Source organism: Amblyraja radiata, chromosome 8 (genome assembly GCF_010909765.2).
Source record: "Amblyraja radiata isolate CabotCenter1 chromosome 8, sAmbRad1.1.pri, whole genome shotgun sequence".
Lineage (NCBI taxonomy): Eukaryota > Metazoa > Chordata > Chondrichthyes > Rajiformes > Rajidae > Amblyraja > Amblyraja radiata.
In genome coordinates this window covers 82130355-82138397 of record NC_045963.1, presented here as the reverse complement: position 1 = coordinate 82138397, position 8043 = coordinate 82130355, and the positions used below count along the sequence as shown (strand labels likewise).

At 49.0% G+C, this 8043-nt stretch overlaps 1 pseudogene; it reads left to right on the top strand.

Annotated features, from left to right (window-relative positions):
* Positions 1–6796: 6796 nt before the first annotated feature.
* On the top strand, positions 6797–6873 carry LOC116976589 (annotated as a pseudogene).
* Positions 6874–8043: the final 1170 nt, after the last annotated feature.

The window sequence follows — 8043 nt, the reverse complement described above, 5'->3', positions numbered from 1 at the left end:
TCTAGCTCTCTCTTTAAAGTTTTTTTACTACTATCCTACACACACACACCCACTAGGGACAATTTAAATGTATACCAAGCCAATTAACCGACAAACCTGGACGTCTTTGGCGTGTGGGAGGAAACCGAAGATCTCACAAAACTTACAAAATTCTTAAGGGGTTGGACAGGCTAGATGCAGGAAGATTGCTCCCGGTGTTGGGGAAGTCCAGGACAAGGGGTCACAGCTTAAGGATAAGGGGGAAATCCTTTAAAACTGAGATGAGAAGAACATTTTTCACACAGAGAGTGGAGAATCTCTGGAACTCTCTGCCACAGAGGGTAGTCGAGGCCAGTTCATTGGCTATATTTAAGAGTGAGTTAGATGTGGCCCTTGTGGCTAAGGGGATCAGAGGGTATGGAGAGAAGGCAGGTACGGGATACTGAGTTGGATGATCAGCCATGATCATATTGAATGGCGGTGCAGGCTCGAAGGGCCGAATGGCCTACTCCTGCACCTAATTTCTATGTTTCTATGTTTCTATGATCTCGGAGAAAACCCACGCAGGTCACGGGGAGAACGTGCAAACTCCATACAGACAGCACCCGTAGTGGGGATCGAACCCGGGTCTCCGGCGCTGTGAGGCAGCAACTCTACCGCTGCGCCACCCTGTCACCCTTTGCTGGTGGGTGAGAAGAGAATAAGGGGCCACAGTTTAAGAATAAGGGGTAAGCCATTTAGAACAGAGATGAGGAAAAACTTTTTCACCCAGAGAGTTGTGAGTCTGTGGAATTCTCTGCCTCAGTAGGCAGTGGAGGTTGAATCCCTGGATACTTTCAAGAGGGAGTTAGATAGGGCTCTTAAAGATAGCAGAGTGAGGGGATATGTGGAGAAGGCAGGAACGGGGTACTGATTGTGGATGATCAGCCATGATCACATTGAATGGCAGTGCTGGCTGGAAGGGCCAAATAGCCTACTCTTGCACCTATTATAAAGTAAAGTAAGCATGCAGGTACAGCAGGCAGTGAAGAAAGCGAATGGCATGTTGACCTTTAGAGGAGGAATCGAATATAGGTCCTTCTGCAGTTGTACAGAGCCCTAGTGAGACCACACCTGGAGTATTGTGTGCAGTTTTGGTCCCCTAATTTGAGGAAGGACATTCTTGCTATTGAGGTAATGCAGCGTAGGTTTAAGAATAAGGGGTAAGCCATTTAGAACGGAGATGAGGAAACACTTTTTCTCACAGAGAGTGGTGAGTCTGTGGAATTCTCTGCCTCAGAGGGCGGTGGAGGCCGGTTCTCTGGATGCTTTCAAGAGAGAGCTAGATAGGGCTCTTAAAAATAGCGGAGTCAGGGGATATGGGGAGAAGGCAGGAACGGGGTACTGATTGTGGATGATGAGCCATGATCACATTGAATGGCGGTGCTGGCTTGAATGGCCGAATGGCCTACTCCTGCACCTATTGTCTATTGTCTATTGTCTGTAGAAAGCCAGCGGATCCGCGGGGCTGTAGACCGCCAGCAGATCCGCGTGGCTGGAGACCGCCAGCGGAGCCACAGAGACACGGAGCAACGGAACGGCAGAACACCAGCGCGCACCAAGCCAGCTCGGCCGACCGGAAGCACCAACAGACAGCGATGCGGAAGAAAGCACCACCGGGGACACAGAGGTGGGTTAAAGGCCAGGTTAGAGCTAGCCCCACACAGGCCAGGTTAGAGATAGCCCCACACAGGCTAGGTTAGAGCTAGCCCCACACAGGCTAGGTTAGAGCTAGCCCCACACAGGCTAGGTTAGAGCTAGCCCCACACAGGCTAGCGATTCCTAGCCTTTCCCTCGCCAACGTGCGCTCACTGGCAAACAAAATGGACGAACTCCGGCTAAGGATCACCTCCCACAACTGGATCAAAGACTGCAACATCCGGATCTTCACGGAAACTTGGCTCAACACTGACGTTCCTGATAGCGCCATCCAGCTAACGGGGCGTCATTTACTCCGAGCGGACAGGACATCAGACTCTGGTAAGACCAGAGGTGGGGGTCTGTGCATTTATGTAAATAAAGCATGGTGCACAGACTCCACCATCATCGAGAGTCACTGCTCAGCTAACCTTGAGTTCCTCTTGGTTAGATGCAGACTGTTCTATCTGCCCAGAGAGTTCACCTCCACTGTTGTGACTGCAGCCTATATCCCTCCTGATGCTAATGCCAAGCTTGCAATGAAAGAGCTGCATACTGCCATTAGCAATCAACAGACGCACAACCCCGAGGCAGCCTTCATTGTTGCGGGTGACTTCAATCACTCCAACCTGAAGACTGTACTCCCCAAATTTCACCAACATGAATCCTTCCCCACTAGAGTAGACAAGACACTGGACAAAGTCTACACTAACATGGCTGAAGCTTACAAAGCCGTCCCCCTCCCCCACCTTGGTCAGTTTGATCACCTTTCATTGTTCCTGCTCCCTAAGTACTCCCCACTCATCAGCCAGGTGAAACCCACTGTGAGGACAGTTAAAGTCTGGTCAGAGGAAGCGGACTCCACACTTCAGCAGTGTTTTGGAAACTGACAGGAAGGCGTTTGCAGCCCAGGCCACCCTTGACTCCCACACGGACATTGATTCCTACACATCCTCTATTCTGGACTTTATAAACTCCACCATCAATAGTGTCACCTCCCTCAAACGGGTGACCATATTCCCGAATCAGAAGCCATGGATGAACAGCGAGGTCAGGCTACTGCTGAAAGCACGGGACACCGCTTTCAGGTCAGGCGATGCTCGAGCCTACAGTTCATCCAGGGCTAACCTGAAGAGGGGCATCAAGAAGGCCAAGCACTGCCATAAGCTCAGGATTGAGGAGCACTTCAACAACAACTCCGACCCCCGACGCATGTGGCAAGGCATCCAGGCCATCACAGACTATAGACCCACCAACACCTCCTCCACATCCAGCGACGAATCCTTCCTTGAGGAGCTTAACCACTTCTATGGCCGCTTCGACAGGGACAATCTAGAGACAGCCATCAAGGCTGTGCTCCCTGCTGATCACCAACCCCTCACACTCACCCCCTACGACGTGTACGTGGCACTGAGTAGGACTAATGCACGTAAGGCTGCTGGCCCTGACGGCATCCCCGGGCACGTCCTCAGGGCCTGTGCTGCGCAGCTGACAGACGTCTGGACTGACATCTTCAACCTGTCACTTGCCCAAGCAGTTGTCCCCACGTGCCTTAAAACCACCTCCATCGTGCCAGTGCCAAAACACTCCACTGCGGCAAGCCTCAACGACTTCCGCCCAGTTGCACTTACCCCCATCATCACCAAGTGCTTCGAGAGGCTGGTCCTGGCACACCTCAAAGGCTGCCTACCCCCCACATTGGATCCCTATCAGTTTGCCTACCGCAAGAATAGGAGTACGGAGGATGCCATCTCAACGGCACTTCACTCCGCCCTCTCCCACCTCGACAACAAAGACACTTACGTAAGAATGCTGTTCATCGATTACAGCTCAGCATTCAACACCATTATACCCTCTAAACTGATCACCAAACTCGGTAACCTGGGCATCGACCCCTCCCTCTGCAACTGGATACTGGACTTTCTAACCAACAGACCCCAGTCTGTTAGGTTAGACAAGCACACCTCTTTAACCCTCATCCTGAACACCGGCGTTCCACAGGGCTGTGTGCTGAGCCCCCTCCTCTACTCCCTCTTCACCTACGACTGCACACCTGTACATGGTACTAACACCATCATCAAGTATGCAGATGACACAACAGTGATTGGCCTCATCAGCAACAACGATGAGTCGGCCTACAGGGAGGAGGTCCAGCACTTAGCAGCATGGTGCGCTGACAACAACCTGGCCCTTAACTCCAAGAAGATCAAGGAGCTCATTGTAGACTTCAGGAAGTCTAGGGGCGGCACGCACACCCCCATCCACATTAACGGGACGGAGGTGGAACGTGTTTCCAGCTTCAGGTTTCTGGAGGTCAACATCTCTGATGACCTCTCTTGGACCCACAATACCTCAACTCTGATCAAGAAGGCTCACCAGTGTCTCTTCTTCCTGAGGAGACTGAAGAAGGTCCATCTGTCTCCTCAGATTCTGGTGAACTTCTACCGCTGCACCATCGAGAGCATCCTTACCAACTGTAACACAGTATGGTATGGCAACAGCTCTGTCTCCGACCGGAAAGCACTGCAGAGGGTGGTGAAAATTGCCCAAAGCATCACCGGTTCCTCGCTCCCCTCCATTGAGTCTGTCCAAAGCAAGCGTTGTCTGCGAAGGGCGCTCAGCATCGCCAAGGACTGCTCTCATCCCAACCATGGACTGTTTACCCTCCTACCATCCAGGAGGCGCTACAGGTCTCTCCTTGACGGACCAGCAGGTCTAGGAACAGCTTCTTCCCTGCGGCTGTCACTCTACTCAACAACGTACCTCGGTGACTGCCAATCCCCCCCCCCCCCCCCGGACACTCCTACCACAGGAAAAAAGAAGTCTATGACTGTATGCATGTAAACAGATTTATTTATTGAAATCATATTCTATGTCGCTCTTCCAGGGAGATGCTAACTGACTGCATTTTGTTGTCTCTGTACTGTACACTGACAATGACAATTAAAGTTGAATCTGAATCTATTGTCTAAAGGGAATAATATTTAGCACAAGTTAAAGTCCAGTAAAGTCGGATTAATGATAGTTACAAGGTCTCCAACCTGACCTCTAGATTCTGCATGATGTTGCCTGAGGTATATTCACTCACTTTAACCATAGCTTCTCCATTGCCATGGATGATAATGATGTCCATCAGTACCTCTGTCCTCACCCCCTCCTCTCCCAGCTAAGGGCAAGGAGGTGACCACCTTTGACGCCAATGCACCAACGTTTGAAATTTCCGTCTCCAAAATTCTACCAGCAGAGAAATCTTCTCCTCCATCCGCTTTCAGCATTGCAAATGGCCTGTTCCTTCATTGACACCTTAATCCACTCTCCCACGTCCACCAATACCTTTAGGAAGGAGATGAGGAGGAATTTCTATCGCCAGAGGGTGGTGAATCTGTGGAATTCTTTGCCACAGACGGCTGTGGAGGCCAAGTCAGTGGATATTTATAAAGCAGAGATAGATGGATTTTACTTCAGAGTCACGTGAGTGATTCCGTGAAGAAGCCCCGCCAGTCCGCATGCGTGTTAATTACGTCATTCGCATGGCGAAGCACCGGACTGGCAGGCACGTCACTCCTGCCAGCGGTAAGTTTAAACTTACAGGTAAGTTTTTAATACTTACCAGGTTGTGTTTTCTTGCAGGAACCTCTTCTTACAGAGTTTTCCTGCTGGATGTTGTAGCGCAGTCGGACGAGCCGCGGGGGAACCGGCTTTGGGCTGTGGGGAGACCCGGTCCAGACCGAGGAAGACGGGTAGCCGGCGGGCGTTGGGTGCGCTACTCCTGCAGCTGACAAGGCGGTCAGCGACTTCCAGACCGCTGAGGTTTCCGTGGAGGGGTAAGTCCATGAGAAAAGTGGTATCAGGGTGCCGACTGTGAGCACCGTGGCTAGTCCTGTGGGCAGGGAAAGCCATTTAAAAGTAAGCCCATGGACTCCGATGGGCCAGGAGGATTCTCCTCCCACTAGAAGCAACCTCTGTGGACGTCTGGTAAAGATGGAGCACCTGATGGAAAGGATGCTCCATCACAACATGCTCCAGGAGGAGCTTTATATCCGTGGGTCACCCCATGGGCCCGTAGCAACAGCTTCTGGTAAGGGCTGTATAGGGAAGATCTGCTCCATGAAGAGGAGCTTTATATCCACGGGTCCTCTTGGGGGCCCATGGCAGCAGCACCTGTAGATGGGCTGCATAATGTCTCCCTCATGGAGGAGGTGAGCTTACCGGGGCAGTTTTGTTCTGACCCTGAGGTTGGAGGTATTGCAGAGAATACCCCAAGGCATGAAAGCCAAGAAGGGCTGTTGAGCCAATAAAAAGAGCTCCATCACGATATGCTATAGCAAAAGGAGCTTTATATCCGCGGGTCTCCTCGGGGACCCGTGGCAGCGGCACCTGTTGAAGGGCTGTCTGGGAAGAGCTCCTGATGGAGAGGATGCTCCATCACGATATGCTACAGCAAGAGGAGCTTTATATTCGAAGGTCTCCTTGGGAGACTCTGGCAGCAGCACGTATAGAATGGCTGCATGATATCTCCCTTTTGGAGGAAGTGAACAATCGGAGTCAGTTTGTTCTGACTCCGAGATCGAAGGTATAGCTGGTGAGCATACTACGGGGCAGGGGCCTGTGGCAGCACCTGTTCAGGGCTGTCTACGAATCTCCCTCTCTGTGGAGGGGAGTGCGAGTGGTCAGTGAAACCAACTTCAAAATTCAAAAGTATGTCTGTGGAACGTACTGGAATAAATGCGTATGGATTCAAGGGAGTCCTCGCAAACGAAGGTGGCGGAATACCCGGAAGGGGCTAGAGTTCCCCTCATGCTATAAATGCCGGGAATTAACAATGCTTCAGGGGTGACATTAAAGACCTTCTCTTGAGGTAAGACCTATTCAACAGGTAAAACCTGGATAAAGAAGCAAAAGCTGTCGGACCAATCGAGGTACCAACAACGAGCAAAGCTTCATCGTTGCGGCAACAACACACCCCACGCCTCCGGTGGTAATAAGCAGTTCACTGAAGCTGGTGGCAGCATGAGAGTTGGACAGAAGTCTTAAATCTGAGACCCAAGTCGGGCTCAGGAAAAATATGGGACCATCTACAAGTTGGTAATATTTACACTTGTTTTGTACTAATGATAATGATAACATGTGTTTAGTTTATGTGTTGTATGAAAGTAGCATCCCCCTTGACAAGGATGGAAGGGGTCTTAGTGGCCTTACAACTACGGCCGTCATTTTCGGCCAGCTCGCTCAGAGCCCCCCTCCGCCTTTCTGGACCGGAGGATTTTTCCCATCGATGAAAAATCAGAGAGATATTAATGTTTTTAAAAGATTTGCCATTCTCTCTGCTGCCCCTGCTGGTGGGACTATAAAACCCAGACGTGGTGTGCCTCACTCACTCTTCAAGATGGAGGAAGCCAGAGGGTCACGTTTCTCTGAGCTGTGAATAACACTGAACACATGTCTACTCAACTGTGGGTGCCCTTAATATGGTTCTAAAATGCATGCAAAAAGTGTCTATTGGTTCTAAAATGCTTGCAAAAAGTGTCTATTGGTGCTAAAATGCTTGCAACAAGTGTCTATTGGTTCTAAAATACTTGCAAAAAGTGTCTATTGGTTCTAAAATGCTTGCAAAAAGTGTCTATTGGTTCTAAAATGCTTGCAGAAAGTGTCCCTATTGGTTCTCAAATGCTTGCAGAAAGTGTTTCTATTGGTTCTAAAATGCTTGCAAAAAGTGTCTCTATTGGTTCTAAAATGCTTGCAAAACGTGTCTCTTGGTTCTAAAATGCTTGCAAAAAGTGTCTCTTGGTTCTAAAATGCTTGCAAAGAGTGTCTCTATTGGTTCTAAAATGCTTGCAAAGTGGCTCTATTGGTTCTAAAATGCTTGCAAAAAGTGTCTATTGGTTCTAAAATGCTTGCAAAAAGTGTCTCTTGGTTCTAAAATGCTTGCAAAAAGTGTCTCTTGGTTCTAAAATGCTTGCAAAAAGTGTCTCTATTGGTTCTAAAATGCTTGCAAAGTGGCTCTATTGGTTCTAAAATGCTTGCAAAAAGTGTCTATTGGTTCTAAAATGCTTGCAAAAAGTGTCTATTGGTTCTAAAATGCAAAAAGGGTCTATTGGTTCTAAAATGTTTGCAAAAAGTGTCTATTGGTTCTATAATGCTTGCAGAAAGTGTCTTTTTTGGTTCTAAAATGCTTGCAAAAAGTGTCTCTAATGGTTCTAAAATGCTTGCAAAAAGTGTCTATTATTTCTAAAATGCTTGCAAAAAGTGTCTATTGTTTCTAAAAAGCTAGCAAATAATGTCTCTAATGGTTCTAAAATGCTTGCAAAAAGTGTCTATTAGTTCTAAAATGCTTGCAAAAAGTGTCTATTAGTTCTAAAATGCTTGCAAAAATTGTCTATTGGTTCT